At 45.7% G+C, this 22422-nt stretch overlaps 1 protein-coding gene across 2 annotated transcripts in view; it reads right to left on the bottom strand.

Annotated features, from left to right (window-relative positions):
* LOC143815615 (potassium voltage-gated channel subfamily A member 3-like) overlaps positions 1 to 22422 on the bottom strand; it is a 150390-nt gene that overhangs the window by 65547 nt on the left and 62421 nt on the right. The window contains exon 2 of one of the 2 annotated variants that reach the window (XM_077295001.1): positions 977 to 1068. The exons of the other annotated variant lie outside the window; for it this stretch is intronic. The gene's annotated coding sequence lies outside the window, so the exon portion shown is untranslated. The remainder of the gene's footprint in view (positions 1 to 976; positions 1069 to 22422) is intronic. 2 annotated transcript variants of the gene reach the window in all.

The raw sequence follows: 22422 nt of genomic DNA, 5'->3' as shown, positions 1-22422 counted from the left end.
TTGAGCATTCTGTCTGAGGAGCTGATAAATAGCACTGAGGTGTCAGCATGTTCATTCCCTTGAACGAGCCGAACTGAATGTAAAATATGAAACTTTAGACCCCATGTAATATCCTTCTTGGCTGTGTCCATCTTTTTTCCCCAAGCACAGAAGTGTAGTTCAAGGGGTAGGAAGGGTTTTCAAGTAACTTTAAAGCAAATTTATCACCAGATTTAATAATACAACCTGCATACATTAATAACTAGCTCTTTTAGTCCTTGAGGCTAGTTTGCTTATTTTTAAAATCATGTTAAAATGGCTGCCCTTTAATAAGGGCTAGTTCTATAATAATTATGCCCTGCTCAACAAGAACATCAGCAACCACTCCCTCCACGCTAGACAATATAGCACTACACTGCCATATTTACCATAATGACTACACCATGCACAACCTTCTCACAGCTACCACACCGCACCCACTAATTATACCTGAGTCTTTCTAAATAATAATCCCTTAAATTCTTCCTGCTGAAGCCTATTTTCAATACTTCCTCTCATTACAGTAGCAACAGCTTTTTATTTCTCCTTCGATATATCCGTGGGAGACAACCATTCCCTTTGACCAGAGGCGTAGCTAGGGTTTTGGCTCAGGGCAGGCGAAATTTCAGTGGGCCCCTAAGCAGGTAACCTTGATTATAACTGGGTGACGCACCCTAATAGTGGAGGAGAACCTCAGTAGATGACCGCGCTGTTACTGAAGATAATCTCTATATAAAGACCAACATGGTCTTTGCCACATGGTTTTTTTTTGCCTTCCTCTGGATCAACATGTTAGGGCATGTTAGGTTAGGCTATGGGTTGAACTAGATGGACTTAAAGTCTTCCTTCAACCTTAATAACCATGTTACTATGGATATTACCGCCATATGGTCAGTGGTAAATACCAGTGCTACAGAACATATAAGAGATCACAGCACAGTTACAGATAATGTCTTACTGCTGACGCTCTTTCTGATGGAATTGTTGACTTTTCACGTCTTTTCCATCTGGCCCAGACCAACATGACAACTTCTTCTAGCCAGGACTCTCCTGCAGAGAATACAACAAAGACACATTTCACTTCTCACATTTTCAGCACCGTCAACAATGGGACTATTCCCAACCTGCACAAACTCCTCATCCTGCTGAAACCCCAATGCTGAGCCGCTGCTGCCGTATGTAACCCTATTACTGCCCCTGATACCCCAATACTGAGCCACTGCTGCCGTATGTGTCCCTATTACTGCATCTGCTGTGTGCCCTCTAGCTGGTAAAACAAAACTTCAGAATATAGTAATGCCGGGTGCAAGTCCCCTAGAAAACAGTACCCCTTTTTCCCCCTAAAAAGTAATAATGCTCTGTGTGTGCCCCTTTGACAGTCACAGTAACCTGAGTTCCCCTATAACAAAGTGCCCACTTTACATTTAATAATGTCCTGAGTCTTCCCCCCTGTACAGCTCCCCTATACACAGTATGATGCTCTCTTATACACAGTATAATGCCCCCTCACTGTATAGTACCACCCACACAGTATACTGACCCCTTAGTAGCCCCCAAAATGATTGATGGTTCCAACCAGGGCCGCCATCAGGGCATGACAGGCATCACTGCTGTATGGGGCCCGGAGATGAGGAGCAAAAAGGGGGGCCCGCCGCCCGAGCACGCTGACAACCCGGTCCGCGCTCTGCTCGGGCCCCCTCTGACATTTTATTCATGCTGCTGCAGCTGCTGTGCTGCCATTGAGCCAATTAACTACCTGTGGGCTGGCGTCTCCGCGTCTGGCGTGTGTAAATGCAGGCTAAATGAGCGCTGTAGCTTTAAGGGGCCCGGTGCATCATGGGCGTGTGACATCACACGCTGCCCTGCTCCACTTCCTCATTCCAGAGCAGAGCAGCGTGTGGTGTGCCACGTGCCTGCTGCGGACGGCGGTGGAGCAGACGGCGGAGCAGAAGAGGCAGGCCGGTGGCAGCAGGGGACCACCGCACGATGAGAGGACTGAGGACGTGCAGGATGCTGGAGCTGCTCTGCAGACCGGACCAGACGAGTGGAGCCGGCGGCGGGCGAGCAGGGTTAGTACCGTCCGTCCAGACTCCGGATGCAAACAGGGCCCGGGGGTGAGGGCCTGGGGGTGAGGGCCCGGGGGTGGGGGCCCAGGGGGGGGTTATTTGCTGCCTGCCTGCACGGGGGTCTGATTCAAACAGGGCCCGGGGGCCCCCACCCCCGGGCCCTGTTTGAAGCAGACCCCCATGCAGGCAGGCAGCAAATAAACCCCCCCGGGCCCTGTTTGAATCAGACCCCCCGTGCAGGCAGGCAGCAAATAAACCCCCCAGGGCCCCCACCCCCAGGCCCTGTTTGAATCAGACTCCCCGTGCAGGCAGGCAGCAAATAAACCCCCCCGGGCCCCCACCCCCGGGCCCTGTTTGAATCAGACCCCCCATGCAGGCAGGCAGCAAATAAACCCCCCCCGGGCCCCCACCCCCGGGCCCTGTTTGAATCAGACCCCCCATGCAGGCAGGCAGCAAATAAACCCCCCCCGGGCCCCCACCCCCGGGCCCTGTTTGAATCAGACCCCCCATGCAGGCAGGCAGCAAATAAACCCCCCCCCCGGGCCCTGTTTGAATCAGACCCCCCGTGCAGGCAGGCAGCAAATAAACCCCCCCGGGCCCCCACCCCCGGGCCCTGTTTGAATCAGACCCCCCGTGCAGGCAGGCAGCAAATAAACACCCCCGGGCCCTCACCCCTGGGCCCTGTTTGAATCCGACCCGTGGTGCAGGCTGAGGCAGGCAGCAAATAAACCCCCCCCACCCCCGGGCCCTGTTTGGGGGGGTTTATTTGCTGCCTGCCTGCACGGGGGGGGGGGGGGTCGGATTCAAACAGGGCCCGGGGGTGGGGAGGTTTGTTTGCTGCCTGCCTGCATGGATTCAAACAGGGCCCGGGGGGGGGGGGGGGGGGGTTGGTTTGCTGCCTGCATGGATTCAATGAGGGGGGGGTTTGTTTGCTGCACATTCCAACAAGGCACAGGTGGAGGTGGTACACATATAAAGTATCCTTGCGTCCGTATCTTTGTGTCCTTGCTGGACACGGGGGCAGAGATGCTGGACACGGGGGCAGAGATGCTGGACACGGGGGCAGAGATGCTGGACACGGGGGCAGAGATGCTGGACACGGGGGCAGAGATGCTGGACACGGGGGCAGAGATGCTGGACACGGGGGCTATGAATGATGCTGGACACGGGGGCTATGAATGATGCTGGACACGTGGGCTATGAATGATGCTGGACACGGGGGCTATGAATGATGCTGGACACGGGGGGCTATGAATGATGCTGGACACGTGGGGCTATGAGTGATGCTGGACACGGGGGCTATGAATGATGCTGGACACGGGGGCTATGAATGATGCTGGACACGGGGGCTATGAATGATGCTGGACACGGGGGCTATGAATGATGCTGGACACGTGGGCTATGAATGATGCTGGACACGTGGGCTATGAATGATGCTGGACACGTGGGCTATGAATGATGCTGGACACGGGGGCTATGAATGATGCTGGACACGGGGGCTATGAATGATGCTGGACACGGGGGCTATGAGTGATGCTGGACACGGGGGCTATGAGTGATGCTGGACACGGGGGCTATGAATGATGCTGGACACGGGGGCTATGAATGATGCTGGACACGGGGGCTATGAATGATGCTGGACACGGGGGCTATGAATGATGCTGGACACGGGGGCTATGAATGATGCTGGACACGGGGGCTATGAATGATGCTGGACACGGGGGCTATGAATGATGCTGGACACGGGGGCTATGAATGATGCTGGACACGGGGGGCTATGAATGATGCTGGACACGGGGGGCTATGAATGATGCTGGACACGGGGGGCTATGAATGATGCTGGACACGGGGGCTATGAATGATGCTGGACACGGGCAGAATGGAGATATGGGGTATGATGAAAGACATGGGGGCATAACTGGAGACAGATGGGGCATGATTGGAGACACTGGGGGCAGAATTGGAGACAGATCGTGCAGGATCATGGGGCAGGATGGATATGATGGAGACAGATGGGGCAGGATGGGGAGATCATATGGTGCAGAAAGGATACTCATGAGGGCAGGATGGGAGAACATATGGCTGACGCCAGGAATGAGACACACGGGGCCAGGATGGCGAATATTATTACCATAGGGACTAATTAAGGGATATTATTACTGCAGTGATGTATTTATTTTTTGAGGACACTGTTTTAAATGAGGGGGCGGTCCTGTTACTGTGTAGAGTGACACTATGTCGCCTCTTTTTCTTTATGCTGTGTAATGTAGAAGTTGGGAAAAATTAAGTAATGTGTTCTACAAGCGGAGCTCGAGATAACTCTGTTATTTCCTGCAGAGACGAGTCCTGGCTGGAAGACATGATGGCGGTCTGTGCTGGATGAAAGATGAAGGACTTCACCTAGAGACGTCACTGGTAAGTCAGTGTTACCTGTACACTGACACTATACACTGTATACTATGTACAGAGCTCCTGTGTATAATTTCACTAGTGATCACTGTATTATCTGTACACAGACACTGCATACTAAGTACAGCTCTCCTGTGTATAATGGCACTTAGGCCGGGGTCACACTGGTGCGAGATACGGCCGAGTCTCGCTGGTTAAAAGCAAGCTGTGGCACCTGCACTCCGCAGCGGAGAATGCAGCTGCATAGCAATACATGGAGCTGCACGCTCCGCTCCGGAGTGCCGGTGCCACAGCTTGCTTTTAACCAGCGAGACTCGGCCGTATCTCGCACCAGTGTGTCTCCGGCCTTATGGTGATAGTGTGGTGCTTTTTTTTTATTACTGATCAGAATTGTAGTATTCAGTCACTATGTGGTGGTAATATGTGGTCTGGACATGGTGTTGCGGTATTTGTCCCTTGTATGTGATATTATTCGATCACTGTGGTGGTAATATGCGGTCTGGTCATGGTGTAGCGGTATTTGTTCTTTGTATGTGATATTATTCGATCACTGTGGTGGTAATATGTCATCTGGTCATGGTGTAGCGGTATTTGTTCTTTGTATGTGATATTATTCGATCACTGTGGTGGTAATATGCGGTCTGGTCATGGTGTAGCGGTATTTGTTCTTTGTATGTGATATTATTCGATCACTGTGGTGGTAATATGTCATCTGGTCATGGTGTAGCGGTATTTGTTTTTTATGTGATATTATTGGTCATTTTAAAAATTGAAAAATAAATAAAAATATACCTAAATTGTTTTGCATATTTTAACAAATATTTAATAGGTTACAGCAGAGTAGGGCCTCACCAAAAGAGTCTACCGTGTTATGGTGGCGGCTTACAAAATCTTTTGGCCAAAACAAAAGCTGCCGGCTATATGTGTAATCTGGTGATGGGAACTGTTAGGGTATGTGTCCACGTTAAGTAAACGCTGCGTGTTTGACGGTGCGTGGGGCCACAGCGTCAAACACGCAGCGTCCAGATGTTCCAGCATAGTGAAGGGGATTTTATGAAATCCCGTCTCCACTAAGCGTGGTAACACGCACCCGGCGGCCCTGCGACTCCGGACATACGGCGCTTCTTTTAAGATCGCAGCATGTCCGTGTTCCTTGCGGCAGCTGCGCCGCCGCAAGCTATAACACAGGGCCCTATGTGTGGGGTGCGATGATCCCGGATGTGTGCAATGAACACATCCGGCATCATCGCGTCACAGTAGGGGGCGGGGCTTAGCGCCGAGCGGGTTTGCCGCTCCGACGCAGCAACCGCCGGCCATCCTGAAGGTGGACACGTACCCTCAATGTGTGATTGGTGAGAAGTGGAGTTTTTCCAAGAGAGAGCGGTGGGACTGTGGACAGTTCGAGGGGTGGAGTGTGGAGGCGGGGCTGGGGTGGAGCCTGGGCGGAGTCTCAAGGGGGCCCCGAAAATGTTGCCAGTATGGGGCCCCAAAATTTCTAGTGGCAGCCCTGGTTCCAACACTGTATGATGGACCCTCACTGTGATCTCCACACTGTATGATGACCCCCCTAGATAGCCTCTATATAAGAAACAAGAAACAAACAGAGCATAGAAAATCCATGGAAGAATGATAAAAAGTACAAAATCACTTTTATTAAAGTACCACATACAAATTACGTTTTATACATTAAAAACAGCAAAAAAATAAGGAAAAAAATGCAGGAGATAAGGTAAATACACAGAATACCCAGTATACAATCATGAGCAATAAGAGACTGGCAGAAAGTAGTAAACAACATACTGTAAGTGTCCCAACTACCAAAACTCCTGTGCTGAAAAGATGAATGGAACCTGCTTACCCATAAGTGGTCAAGAGCCCTCTCCGCGGCCCCTAAATAGCCTCCATATAGTATAATGCACCAGATAGTACTCAATATAGTATAATATACTCCTCATTGGCCTCTATAGTGTAATGCATTCCCCATAGGCAGACTCTATATTGTATAATGCACTCCCTATAGGCAGACTCTATATAGCATAATGCACTCCCCATAGGCCTCTATTGTATAATGAATTCCCCACAGGCATACTCTATATTATATAATGCACCCCCATAAGCAGACTCTATATAGTATAATGCACTCCCCATAGGCATACTTTATATAGTATAATGCACTCACCATAGGCCTCTATTGTATAATGCATTCCCCAAAGGCAGACACTATATATTATAATGCACACCCCACAGGCAGACTCTATTGTTATGGTTCTCAATGGCAAGAGAACATAGCCCAGCAAACATAAGTACTAGCTCTTGGAAGGATGGAAACTAAACTGACCATGAACTAAACCTGCCGCACAACTAACAGTAGCCGGGTAGCGTTGCCTACGTTTTTTATCCCTAGACGCCCAGCGCCGGCCGGAGGACTAACTAATCCTGGCAGAGGAAAATATAGTCCTGGCTCACCTCTAGAGAAATTTCCCCGATAGGCAGACAGAGGCCCCCACATATATTGGCGGTGATTTTAGATGAAATGACAAACGTAGTATGAAAATAGGTTTAGCAAAATTGAGGTCCGCTTACTAGATAGCAGGAAGACAGAAAGGGCACTTTCATGGTCAGCTGAAAACCCTATCAAAATACCATCCTGAAATTACTTTAAGACTCTAGTATTAACTCATAACATCAGAGTGGCAATTTCAGATCACAAGAGCTTTCCAGACACAGAAACGAAACTACAGCTGTGAACTGGAACAAAATGCAAAAACAAACGAGGACTAAAGTCCAACTTAGCTGGGAGTTGTCTATCAGCAGGAACATGCACAGAAAGGCTTCTGATTACAATGTTGACCGGCATGGAAGTGACAGAGGAGCAAGGTTAAATAGCGACTCCCACATCCTGATGGAAACAGGTGAACAGAGGGGATGATGCACACCAGTTCAATTCCACCAGTGGCCACCGGGGGAGCCCAAAATCCAATTTCACAACAGTACCCCCCCCCCTCAAGGAGGGGGCACCGAACCCTCACCAGAACCACCAGGGCGATCAGGATGAGCCCTATGAAAGGCACGGACCAGATCGGAGGCATGAACATCAGAGGCAGTCACCCAAGAATTATCCTCCTGACCGTATCCCTTCCATTTGACCAGATACTGGAGTTTCCGTCTGGAAACACGGGAGTCCAAGATTTTTTCCACAACGTACTCCAACTCGCCCTCAACCAACACCGGAGCAGGAGGCTCAACGGAAGGCACAACCGGTACCTCATACCTGCGCAACAATGACCGATGAAAAACATTATGAATAGAAAAAGATGCAGGGAGGTCCAAACGGAAGGACACAGGGTTAAGAATCTCCAATATCTTGTACGGGCCGATGAACCGAGGCTTAAACTTAGGAGAAGAAACCCTCATAGGGACAAAACGAGAAGACAACCACACCAAGTCCCCAACACAAAGCCGAGGACCAACCCGACGCCGGCGGTTGGCAAAAAGCTGAGTCTTCTCCTGGGACAACTTCAAATTGTCCACTACCTGCCCCCAAATCTGATGCAACCTCTCCACCACAGCATCCACTCCAGGACAATCCGAAGATTCCACCTGACCAGAAGAAAATCGAGGATGAAACCCCGAATTACAGAAAAAAGGAGACACCAAGGTGGCAGAGCTGGCCCGATTATTGAGGGCAAACTCCGCTAAAGGCAAAAAAGCAACCCAATCATCCTGATCTGCAGACACAAAACACCTCAAATATGTCTCCAAGGTCTGATTCGTCCGCTCGGTCTGGCCATTAGTCTGAGGATGGAAAGCAGACGAGAAAGACAAATCTATGCCCATCCTAGCACAGAATGCTCGCCAAAATCTAGACATGAATTGGGTTCCTCTGTCAGAAACGATATTCTCCGGAATACCATGCAAACGGACCACATTTTGAAAAAACAGAGGAACCAACTCGGAAGAAGAAGGCAACTTAGGCAGGGGAACCAAATGGACCATCTTAGAGAAACGGTCACACACCACCCAGATGACAGACATCTTCTGAGAAACCGGAAGATCCGAAATAAAATCCATAGAGATGTGCGTCCAGGGCCTCTTCGGGATAGGCAAGGGCAACAACAATCCACTAGCCCGAGAACAACAAGGCTTGGCCCGAGCACAAACGTCACAAGACTGCACAAAGCCTCGCACATCTCGAGACAGGGAAGGCCACCAGAAGGACCTTGCCACCAAATCCCTGGTACCAAAGATTCCAGGATGACCTGTCAACGCAGAAGAATGAACCTCAGAAATGACTTTACTGGTCCAATCATCAGGAACAAACAGTCTACCAGGTGGGCAACGATCAGGTCTATCCGCCTGAAACTCCTGCAAGGCCCGCCGCAGGTCTGGAGAAACGGCAGACAATATCACTCCATCCTTAAGGATACCTGTAGGTTCAGAGTTACCAGGGGAGTCAGGCTCAAAACTCCTAGAAAGGGCATCCGCCTTAACATTCTTAGACCCCGGCAGGTAGGACACCACAAAATTAAACCGAGAGAAAAACAACGACCAGCGCGCCTGTCTAGGATTCAGGCGTCTGGCGGACTCAAGATAAATTAGATTTTTGTGGTCAGTCAATACCACCACCTGATGTCTAGCCCCCTCAAGCCAATGACGCCACTCCTCAAAAGCCCACTTCATGGCCAAAAGCTCCCGATTCCCAACATCATAATTCCGCTCGGCGGGCGAAAATTTACGCGAGAAAAAGGCACAAGGTCTCATCACGGAACAATCGGAACTTCTCTGCGACAAAACTGCCCCAGCTCCGATTTCAGAAGCGTCGACCTCAACCTGAAAAGGAAGAGCAACATCAGGCTGACGCAACACAGGGGCGGAAGAAAAGCGGCGCTTAAGCTCCCGAAAGGCCTCCACAGCAGCAGGGGACCAATCAGCAACATCAGCACCCTTCTTAGTCAAATCAGTCAATGGTTTAACAACATCAGAAAAACCAGCAATAAATCGACGATAAAAGTTAGCAAAGCCCAAAAATTTCTGAAGACTCTTAAGAGAAGAGGGTTGCGTCCAATCACAAATAGCCTGAACCTTGACAGGATCCATCTCGATGGAAGAGGGGGAAAAAATATATCCCAAAAAGGAAATCTTTTGTACCCCAAAAACGCACTTAGAACCCTTCACACACAAGGAATTAGACCGCAAAACCTGAAAAACCCTCCTGACCTGCTGGACATGAGAGTCCCAGTCATCCGAAAAAATCAAAATATCATCCAGATACACAATCATAAATTTATCCAAATAATCACGGAAAATGTCATGCATAAAGGACTGAAAGACTGAAGGGGCATTTGAAAGACCAAAAGGCATCACCAAATACTCAAAGTGGCCCTCGGGCGTATTAAATGCGGTCTTCCACTCATCCCCCTGCTTAATTCGCACCAAATTATACACCCCACGGAGATCTATCTTAGAGAACCACTTGGCCCCCTTTATGCGAGCAAACAAATCAGTCAGCAGTGGCAACGGATACTGATATTTAACCGCGATTTTATTCAAAAGCCGATAATCAATACACGGTCTTAAAGAGCCATCTTTCTTAGCCACAAAGAAAAAACCGGCTCCTAAGGGAGATGACGAAGGACGAATATGTCCCTTTTCCAAGGACTCCTTTATATATTCTCGCATAGCAGCATGTTCAGGCACAGACAGATTAAATAAACGACCCTTAGGGTATTTACTACCCGGAATCAAATCTATGGCACAATCGCACTCCCGGTGCGGAGGTAATGAACCAAGCTTAGGTTCTTCAAAAACGTCACGATATTCAGTCTAGAATTCAGGAATCTCAGAGGGAATAGATGATGAAATGGAAACCACAGGTACGTCCCCATGCGTCCCCTTACATCCCCAGCTTAACACAGACATAGCTTTCCAGTCAAGGACTGGGTTATGAGATTGCAGCCATGGCAATCCAAGCACCAACACATCATGTAGGTTATACAGCACAAGAAAGCGAATAATCTCCTGATGATCCGGATTAATCCGCATAGTTACTTGTGTCCAGTATTGTGGTTTATTACTAGCCAATGGGGTGGAGTCAATCCCCTTCAGGGGTATAGGAGTTTCAAGAGGCTCCAAATCATACCCACAGCGTTTGGCAAAGGACCAATCCATAAGACTCAAAGCGGCGCCAGAGTCGACATAGGCATCCGCGGTAATAGATGATAAAGAACAAATCAGGGTCACAGATAGAATAAACTTAGACTGTAAAGTGCCAATTGAAACAGACTTATCAAGCTTCTTAGTACGCTTAGAGCATGCTGATATAACATGAGTTGAATCACCGCAATAGAAGCACAACCCATTTTTTCGTCTTAAATTCTGCCGTTCACTTCTGGACAGAATTCTATCACATTGCATATTCTCTGGCGTCTTCTCAGTAGACACCGCCAAATGGTGCACAGGTTTGCGCTCCCGCAGACGCCTATCGATCTGGATAGCCATTGTCATGGACTCATTCAGACCCGCAGGCACAGGGAACCCCACCATAACATCCTTAATGGCATCAGAGAGACCCTCTCTGAAATTCGCCGCCAGGGCGCACTCATTCCACTGAGTAAGCACAGCCCATTTACGGAATTTCTGGCAGTATATTTCAGCTTCGTCTTGCCCCTGAGATAGGGACATCAAGGCCTTTTCCGCCTGAAGCTCTAACTGAGGTTCCTCATAAAGCAACCCCAAGGCCAGAAAAAACGCATCCACATTGAGCAACGCAGGATCCCCTGGAGCCAATGCAAAAGCCCAATCCTGAGGGTCGCCCCGGAGCAAGGAAATCACAATCCTGACCTGCTGAGCAGGATCTCCAGCAGAGCGAGATTTCAGGGACAAAAACAACTTGCAATTATTTTTGAAATTTTGAAAGCAAGATCTATTCCCCGAGAAAAATTCAGGCAAAGGAATTCTAGGTTCAGATATAGGAACATGAACAACAAAATCTTGTAAATTTTGAACTTTCGTGGTGAGATTATTCAAACCTGCAGCTAAACTCTGAATATCCATTTTAAACAGGTGAACACAGAGCCATTCCAGGATTAGAAGGAGAGAGAGAGAGAGAAAGGCTGCAATATAGGCAGACTTGCAAGAGATTCAATTACAAGCACACTCAGAACTGAAGGGAAGGGAAAAAAAAAAAAAAATCTTCAGCAGACTTCTCTTTTCTCTCCTTTCTCTGTCAATTAATTTAACCCCTTTTGGGCCGGTCAAACTGTTATGGTTCTCAATGGCAAGAGAACATAGCCCAGCAAACATAAGTACTAGCTCTTGGAAGGATGGAAACTAAACTGACCATGAACTAAACCTGCCGCACAACTAACAGTAGCCGGGTAGCGTTGCCTACGTTTTTTATCCCTAGACGCCCAGCGCCGGCCGGAGGACTAACTAATCCTGGCAGAGGAAAATATAGTCCTGGCTCACCTCTAGAGAAATTTCCCCGATAGGCAGACAGAGGCCCCCACATATATTGGCGGTGATTTTAGATGAAATGACAAACGTAGTATGAAAATAGGTTTAGCAAAATTGAGGTCCGCTTACTAGATAGCAGGAAGACAGAAAGGGCACTTTCATGGTCAGCTGAAAACCCTATCAAAATACCATCCTGAAATTACTTTAAGACTCTAGTATTAACTCATAACATCAGAGTGGCAATTTCAGATCACAAGAGCTTTCCAGACACAGAAACGAAACTACAGCTGTGAACTGGAACAAAATGCAAAAACAAACGAGGACTAAAGTCCAACTTAGCTGGGAGTTGTCTAGCAGCAGGAACATGCACAGAAAGGCTTCTGATTACAATGTTGACCGGCATGGAAGTGACAGAGGAGCAAGGTTAAATAGCGACTCCCACATCCTGATGGAAACAGGTGAACAGAGGGGATGATGCACACCAGTTCAATTCCACCAGTGGCCACCGGGGGAGCCCAAAATCCAATTTCACAACACTCTATATAATATAATACATCCCCATAGGCAGACTTTATATAGCATAATGCACCCGAAAGGCAGACTCTATATAGTACAATGCACCCCCATATACAGACTCTATATAGCATAATGCACTCCCCATAGGCAGACTCTATATAGCATAATGCACCCGAAAGGCAGACTCTATATAGTATAATTCACTCCCCATAGGCATACTCTATATTGTATAATGCCCTCCCCAAAAGCAGACTCTATATATTATAACGCACACCCCATAGGCAGACACTATATAACATAATGCACCCCCATACGCAGACTCTATATAGTATAATGCACCCAGAAAGGCAGACTCTGTATAGTATAATGCCCTACCCATAGGCAGACTCAATATAGCATAATGCACACCCATACAGACTCTATATAGTATAATGCACCCCCATAGGCAGACTCTATATTGTATAATGTACCCTCATTGGCAGACTCTATATTGTATAGTGCACCATCATAGGTACTCTACATAGTATAATGCACTCACCACAGGCAGACTCTACATAGTATAATGCATTTCTCATAGGCATACTTTATATTGTATTATGCACCTCCATAGGCAGACTCTATTTAGTATAATGCACTCCCCATAGGCAGACTCTACATAGTATAATGCACCCCCATAGCCAGACTATATATAGTATAATGCACCCAGAAAGGCACCCTATATAGTATAATGTACCCCCATAGGCAGACTCTATATATTATAATGCACCTCGAAAGGCACCCTATATTGTAAAATGCACTCCCCATAGGCAGACTCTATATAGTACAATGCACCCCCATAGACAGACTCTAAATAGTATAATGCGCCCCCAAAGTCCTTTACATTACAATGCACTCCCCATAGGTAGACTCTATATAGAATAATGCACCCTCATAGGCAGACTCTATATAGTATAATGCATGACCCCCATAGGCAGACTCTATATTGTATAATGAATTCTCAATAGGCAGACTCTATATTGCATAATGCACCCCCATAAGCAGACTCTATATTGTATAATGCACCCGCATAGGCAGATTCTACATTGTATAATGCACCCCCCATAGGTATACTCGATATTGTATAATGCACCCCCCATAGGCAGACTCTATATTGTATAATGCACTCCCCATAGGCAGACTCTATAGTGTAATGCACTCCCCATAGGCAGACTCTATATAGTATAATGCACCCCCCATAGGCAGACTATGTTATATAACGCACCCCCATAGGCAGACTCTATAGTGTAATGCACCCCACCATAGGCAGACTCTATATAATATAAAGCAACCCCATAAAAAAATCCAATACTCACCTCCCCTCCTCATTCCCCCGCTGCTACGAGCGCCCGCAGATCTCTGGGCAGCGGGCGCAAAGTAATGACGTCATCGCACTCGCTGTCAGTGTCTGCGTCAGTGATGTCAAATGCTGATAGGTGGAATGATGGGAGAGGGAGCGTAACGCTTCCACTCTCATCAATGCGTTCAACTGTATCGGCATCTAGCTGATACAGTTGAACTTGCGATGACAGGGGAAGGAGGCCTGGTGCTAGCAGGGTGCCTCCTATCCTGCTCAGGGGCCCCTTATCAGCCAGGTGGCAGTGCAGGGAGATCCATTCTCCCTGTTCTGTCTCAGAATGTAACTGTGTGGGTGCACCAACGTGAAGCAGCGTGATGAGGTCACCACTGAGCTACCATGCAATTATGAGGCACACTCAGCTATGTGTGCCCCATACACAATAAATGGAGCGACAAGATATAAGCGCGTGTTTTTTATACACCCATAGACTTGTATTGGCTCTTTTCATCCGTGATACCGAAGAAAAACGGACATGTCTTTCTGAGTTTTGCAGGGACACACGGCCAGCGAAGAAACATGGACATGTGAATAGCACCATAGCTTATAATGATTATGTGTTATATCCAATAAAAAAATGGATAGATTATACATGTACAACATAGATTTCTGATTAAGACATAATCAAGCCCAAAATACTTTTTAGTGTAAATCTGAACCTTCATTTTAAGCCATAGACACTGGAGACGAAAGCGAAATGTATAGAGATGCTAACTTTGAAACTAGCAAATAAATCTTTTTTATTTTCCATTTCTAACACCTCATAGTTCACTCTCCCTATTAGTCATTTCTTATTATTTACTCTTTATCACATTTCCCTGTCATCATTCCTTAGTCATCACTCAACATGTTATACTCAGTAGCCGTCTGCCGCACTTCACATATGAAACCTATTTGATTCTGATAAAGGTCTATAATGATCCGTGACTCATTAGTCTTCACTAATAAATGTCATCCATGTATAACTCATCACTCCGTGTTCATTCGGTTATTTCTGATCCTTATGCGTAGTATTTTAGTAGTATTTTAGGATGATTGCTTAGTAATAATGATGATAATAAGAAGCCCTGGTGTAAGACAAAGAATACTACACCCTGCTCTGATCAGCCATCTCCCTTACTGTTGGCCTAGACATTAGCTCAGTAAAACTAATCAATAACACAATATGAATGCTTGATTTGTGCAAAGCTGTGGATTCCTACAAATTCTGGGGTCATATATGGTCTTCTCTCACTTCATTTTATACCATCAGGTGCCATTATATTGGAATTCTAAGTTCCTCCTGCTCTATGTGCCCCAATGATAAGTCACTCCAGTCTCTGTTATAGCAGTGGATCAATAATGGGCTGTACAACTTTAATATATCATTGATGTTCTTGAAACTGTGTATTTAGGGAATATTGCAGTGGGGTGTTACAGGGGTGTTTAGTCTTGAATCTTCAATATCAAGCATCACATTAAGGCATTCTGAGCTAATGGGGGTTCCTGTCTAAGAGCATCATCTAATAAAGACAGTGGCTTTGATTAATCAGAGAGTTTCAAAATTTCAGAGCAACTCAGCGTTGCACCAAAATCTTGTGACTTTTAGTGCTTGAACGCCAATTTATCCCAGCTCCACCGAAATGGGTTAGGTTGGAGAAGGACTGGGGCACGGCAGGGGTGTGACGCCACAGCTCGTCTAATTCTTGGTGAGTTGAGGCATTCCCTATGCCGCAAGTCTCGCTCCAGCCAATGACTAGAGTAAGATTTCTGACATTGCGCTTAGAGCGGCCTGCTATTTGTCAGGCACTACACATTCATGAAGACACATGCACCTCTTCATGGATCAGGAGCGTCTGACTCCACCATACCCCCTCATCAAGAGGGCGAGAAAATCACTGGTCCTGATGATTCGGGGCCTATATTTCCTATGATGTTCAGAGTCTCATTACTATAATGGCTGTCAGTGATCAATCAGTAACACAGAGTGGCTGCCCCAGCAGAGCCTGTGTATACTTACCATTGTTCTCTTATATAAAGTAGACACAATAGGCAAGATTTATAGAACTGTTTAGCAACCAGTCACAGAATAGCTCTCATTTTTTAAGAGCAGAATTAAAAAAGAAAGATTCTCAATGATTTGTTGCGGACCCTTCTTAAAGAAATGCCATATGCATATACCCTAATGGAAAGATACAAGAATGTGAACGTGGCTTTGTGCGCACGAGATTAATCCCTAGAATATGGCTACAGAGGAACCTGTCTTATTTAATCCTCTGACATTTTCTGTGGTTTGGTACAATCATGACTACATACAGAAAGGTCTCTGAGCAATCTGAAATTCACAAACAGACTGTTCATTTCAACTGGCCTTTCCAACCAGATTCAAAAGAAAAATACAACACATCACAAGCAGTCTGTGCATGGGGAAGGCCTACATGTGAGATGTGCCACAAAAAACTTTCCAAAGAACAGTATGGCAAAAATAAAATTTGCCCATGAGCAAATGATGAGCTTGGTGGCAAACAACTGGCATTTATGCCTTGCACCACAAATATGTATTTAGACACTTTTGCACTTGTGCGACAGGGGATGTGGTTTAGCCTAAAGATGTTGGCTCGGTGAGAAAGGAGCATGTCCTGAAATGCAACATTGATTTCAAAATGATGCCAACATTTGAGCACAAATGTATCCAATATGAGCCTTTGATAAATCTATCTAGAATGATGTGATTTGGCCACCTTGTACCAGGACACCGACATCTCACAATCTTACAGCCCATAACGAATGCTTCTTTGTACCAGAGAGTGCTCGAGGATCATGTGAGACCAGAAGCATAGCTTCCAGAGGAGCAGAGGGGGTGGTTGCCCTGGGCCCGGCACTCAGAGGGGGCCCACCCGGAGCTAGGCTACTGTAACTATCGATCTCCCTGCTCTGCCACGCGGCCCTGAGCAGGACGGGGCCCCGTTGCCAGCAGTGGGACCCCCCGCCCATCATCACAGGTTCAACTGTATCGGCTAGATGCCAATGCACAGCTGACGGCATTGATGAGAGGACCGTTACGCTCCCTCTCACATCATCCCCGTCAGCGTCTGACATCCCTGATGCAGAAACTGACAGTGAGCGCAATGACATCACTACCCAGCACCAGCTATACAGAGATGTGCGGGCGCTCGGTGCAGCGGAGTAACCAGGAAGAAGAGAGGTGAGAATTGTATTTATTTTTTTTCTTATGGAGGTGAATTGTACTATAGAGGCCTAAGGGGTGCATTATATTAGAGTCTGCCTATGGGGGGTGCATTATATTAGAGTCTGCCTAAGGGGGGCTCCATTATATTAGAGTCTGCCTAAGGGGGGCTCCATTATATTAGAGTCTGCCTATGGGGGGCTGCATTATACTATAAAGTCTGCCTATGGGGAGTGCATTATACTATAGAGTCTGTCTATGGGGAGTGCATTATATTATAGTCTGCCTATGAGGAGTGCATTATACTATATAGAGTCCGTCTATGGGGTGCATTATACTATACAGTCTGCCTATGGGGGGCTGCATTATACTATAGTCTGCCTATGGGGGTGCATTATACTATATAGAGTCTGCCTATGGGGAGTGCATTACACTATAGAGTCGGCTTATGGGGAGTTCATTATTCTATATACAGGTCCTTCTCAAAAAATTAGCATATAGTGTTAAATTTCATTATTTACCATAATGTAATGATTACAATTAAACTTTCATATATTATAGATTCATTATCCACCAACTGAAATTTGTCAGGTCTTTTATTGTTTTAATACTGATGATTTTGGCCTACAACTCCTGATAACCCAAAAAACCTGTCTCAATAAATTAGCATATTTCACCCGTCCAATCAAATAAAAGTGTTTTTTAATAACAAACAAAAAAACCATCAAATAATAATGTTCAGTTATGCACTCAATACTTGGTCGGGAATCCTTTGGCAGAAATGACTGCTTCAATGCGGCGTGGCATGGAGGCAATCAGCCTGTGACACTGCTGAGATGTTATGGAGGCCCAGGATGCTTCAATAGCGGCCTTAAGCTCATCCAGAGTGTTGGGTCTTGCGTCTCTCAACTTTCTCTTCACAATATCCCACAGATTCTCTATGGGGTTCAGGTCAGGAGAGTTGGCAGGCCAATTGAGCACAGTAATACCATGGTCAGTAAACCATTTACCAGTGGTTTTGGCACTGTGAGCAGGTGCCAGGTCGTGCTGAAAAATGAAATCTTCATCTCCATAAAGCATTTCAGCCGATGGAAGCATGAAGTGCTCCAAAATCTCCTGATAGCTGCATTGACCCTGCCCTTGATGAAACACAGTGGACCAACACCAGCAGCTGACATGGCACCCCACACCATCACTGACTGTGGGTACTTGACACTGGACTTCAGGCATTTTGGCATTTCCTTCTCCCCAGTCTTCCTCCAGACTCTGGCACCTTGATTTCCGAATGACATGCAAAATTTGCTTTCATCAGAAAAAAGTACTTGGGACCACTTAGCGACAGTCCAGTGCTGCTTCTCTGTAGCCCAGGTCAGGCGCTTCTGCCGCTGTTTATGGTTCAAAAGTGGCTTTACCTGGGGAATGCGGCACCTGTAGCCCATTTCCTGCACACAGTGGACTCAGTCCACTGCTTCCTCAGGTTCCCCAAGGTCTGGAATCGGTCCTTCTCCACAATCTTCCTCAGGGTCCGGTCACCTCTTCTCGTTGTACAGCGTTTTCTGCCACATTGTTTCCTTCCAACAGACTTACCATTGAGGTGCCTTGATACAGCACTCTGGGAACAGCCTATTTGTTGAGAAATTTCTTTCTGGGTCTTACCCTCTTGCTTGAGGGTGTCAATGATGGCCTTCTTGACATCTGTCAGGTCGCTAGTCTTACCCATGATGGGGGTTTTGAGTAATGAACCAGGCAGGGAGTTTTTAAAAGCCTCAGGTATCTTTTGCATGTGTTTAGAGTTAATTAGTTGATTCAGAAGATTAGGGTAATAGGTCGTTTAGAGAACCTTTTCTTGATATGCTAATTTATTGAGACAGGTTTTTGGGGTTATCAGGAGTTGTAGGCCAAAATCATCAGTATTAAAACAATAAAAGACCTGACAAATTTCAGTTGGTGGATAATGAATCTATAATATATGAAAGTTTAATTGTAATCATTACATTATGGTAAATAATGAAATTTAACACTATATGCTAATTTTTTGAGAAGGACCTGTAGAGTCTGCCTATGGGGCTGCAATATACTATATAGAGTCTGCCTATGGGGAGTGCATTATATTATATGGAGGCCTATGGGGAGTGTATTATACTTTATTGAGGACTATCTAGTGCATTATACTATATGGGAGCCATCAAACCGTGTGGAGATTACAGTGACAGGGCCATCATACAGTGTTGGTGCCATCAAACACTTTGAGAAACTAAGAGGTGAGTATATATACAGCGAGGGGACATTATACTGTGTATAAGAGAGCATCATACTGTGTATAGGTGAGCTGTACAGGGGGGAGACTCGGGACATTATTAAATGTAAAGTGGGCACTCATTGTTACAGGAGAACTCAGGTTACTGTGACTGTCAAAAGGGCACACACAGGGCAATATTACTTTTTAGGGGACAAAATGTGGGAACTGTTTTCTAGGGCACTTGCACCTGACATTACTATATTCTAGACGGTTGCTTTAGAAAAAAAACAGAAATGTAGACATTTTTGCAAATTTAATAAAAAAGAAAAACTGAAATATCACATGGTCATTTAAGTACAGTATTCAGACCCTTTGCTCAGCATTGAGTACAAGCACCCTTTTGTGCTAGTACAGGCATGAGTCTCCTTGGGAATGATGCAACAAGTTTTTGGAGATGGAGGGGCCAGGAGGAGGAGTAGATCGAGTGAAAAAGGTACAAATAAACATAGACACCCTCCCCCTGTTGATGCTTTCTAGTGTTTATCTCACCCTAATGGTGAATTCTCATCTACACAGCTCAGTGAAGCTATATATCTTCTATGCTGCTGCTAATTCGGAGCATGTGCTAAATAGAAACAGGAGAAAGGAATCACTCATGTCTGTATATACTGTGTATAGGAGACATCATAGCAGCTAGTCTCCCCACCCATCAGCTCAGAGTCAAATGAAAATTAGAGATGGGGCATGAAAAGGGGAAAACTGAAGAAAAATGCAGAATACAATGGATATACAGGAAAAAAAGAAGAAAAGGGATCCACATGGATATTTTTGATGAAGGTTCTGATCTTTATTTCACATAGTTAAAAAACAGATTGTCCAGACAATTATAAGATAGTGCCCATCTGATGCGTTTGTGGCCGAAATAATAAAATGAGTGATTTTCTTTGTATTTTTTTTAGATTTTGCTATGAGTTATTCTGCAATTTGAGGCTAGCATACATCTGGTATGTCCTTACTCACACCTCGAGAAAGAAATCCGTTAAACACTGCAACACCTGTGTAGATGACCTCTTAATGAATCGCCTTTGTTTTTCAGGCATAAGAACGAAGATCCTTTGTGATAGATCTACTTATACCTTCCAGGCATTTTGGATGTAATCTATTGTCATGTTGCTTCAACTTACATAGTATACATAGCAATTTGTTATGTATTTTTCCTTTGTTTGCTTTGTATCCCCTTCCTTTATCAATTTATTCCAATGTTATCCAATATATGTTAATTATGCTGTGATGTCAGAAGGGGTTAATCCCTTAATGACTGGAGCTTTTTTCGGTTTTGCGTTTTCGTTTTTCGCTCCCCTTTTCAGAGCCATAACTTTTTTATTTTTCCGTCAATATGGCCATGTGAGGGCTTATTTTTTGCGGGACGAGTTGTACTTTTGAACAATACCATAGGTTTTACCATATCCTGTAACAGAATACGGGATAATAATTTCAAGTTCGGTGAAATTGCAAAAAAAGTGCAATCTCACACTTGTTTTTTTGTTTGGCTTTTTTGCTAGGTTCACTCAATGCTAAAACTGACCTGCCATTATGATTCTCCAGGTCATTACAAGTTTATAGACACCAAACATGTCTAGGTTCTTTTTTATCTAAGTGTTGAAAAAAATTCCTAACTTTGCTAAAAAAAAACAAAAACACCTTTATGTAGTAGAGTTACAGTAATGCTATGAGCGCCTTCCACAGGGTGGCGCTCATAGCAATCCGGCATCAACAATCCTAGGGCTGTGCAGGTGACCTCTGGTTGTTATGCTGACACACCAATGACCCCCGATCATGTGATGGGGGTCACCGTCGCACGCATTTCCGGTCGGATGGCCGAAGCACTTTATAAATGCCACTGTCAGAGTTTGACAATGGCATTTAACTAGTTAATAGGCGCAGGCGGATCGTGATTACACCCGCGCTTATTGCGGGCACATGTCAGCTGTTCATAACAGCTGACATGTCCCGACTTTGATGCGGGCTCACCGCCTGAGCCCGCATCAAAGTGGGGGTTCTGCCATTGGACGTACTATTCCGTCTGATGACAGAAAGGGGTTAAACCTCTATATATTACTTTCGCTGCTAACATTAGCACATTCTATGACTAAGGGCTTCAGCCAGAAACGTATCAGAATGGGCACTATCTTTTAATTGGCTGGACAATCCATTTTTTAACTAAGTGAAATAAAGATCAGAACCTTTTATAAAAACAATGGATACATTTCTCTTCTGTTTCCTGTTTTCCGGTGGTAAACGGACTGGGATCCAGGCTATACAAGTGAGGAGCAACCGTCTGTACATTACATGGTGAGGCTTATTTCAACCCTTTTTTGTGCTTTTTCCTACAAGTGATATAATGGATGTGAATCATATTATTCCTTATATACACATGTGACTGCTTATTCAAAAATGGATTTATGTCCCGAAGAGATGAGCAGGCAATGAATAAACCATATTAGGCTTCTTTAAGGTACAGTTGAAATCAAAGTAGAGGTTTCCAAGGGGTAGTCTCCTTTTCATCGTTTCTCCATATGAATGTCAGAACTGCTGTCCTAGCGCTCGAAACTGTCTCATACTCACATGCCACCGCGTTCATCATTTCCAGCATCGCTCCTATGGGTCTCCGGCGGAAAGTGACCTGCCGGGCAGTTCCAGTGTTTCATGGAGCTGTGCGGAGGTCACTTTTCAATACAAGTCTATGAGAGTCTCGTTCTGGCTCTCACAGATTTGCATTGAGAGATTGTGACATAGCTCCTGACTTCAGAAGCTGCACTCACAGCTCCAAAAAAAAAGGTTGAAGACACCAAAGAAAGAGTATATGACTGGGAGCACGGGGCTTACATTTAGAGCGCCACTCCAGCCCTGAAAAAAAAATAATGCTGGCGTGGTGCTTTAAGAAAACATTGTATCAGCAATTGAATATAATAAATCACAGGAATAAATAATCAGCTCCCTACTTCTCACCTAACATACAACTGTAATTAATAGCAGTTCATTTGTGTCAGAAATTCTGCAGTAAGTAAACTGTGTTATGGGAATTCTAAAGTGAGACGCCAAGAGGCAGTAATTAATAGCGCTAGCTGTCAAGATATTGGCTGATGATTTTTGCAAGTAT

The sequence above is a fragment of the Ranitomeya variabilis genome, chromosome 3 (genome assembly GCF_051348905.1).
Source record: "Ranitomeya variabilis isolate aRanVar5 chromosome 3, aRanVar5.hap1, whole genome shotgun sequence".
In the NCBI taxonomy this organism is placed as follows: Eukaryota; Metazoa; Chordata; class Amphibia; order Anura; family Dendrobatidae; genus Ranitomeya; species Ranitomeya variabilis.
The sequence above is the reverse complement of the archived record's forward strand: the minus strand, read 5'-3'. Positions and strand labels throughout refer to the sequence as shown.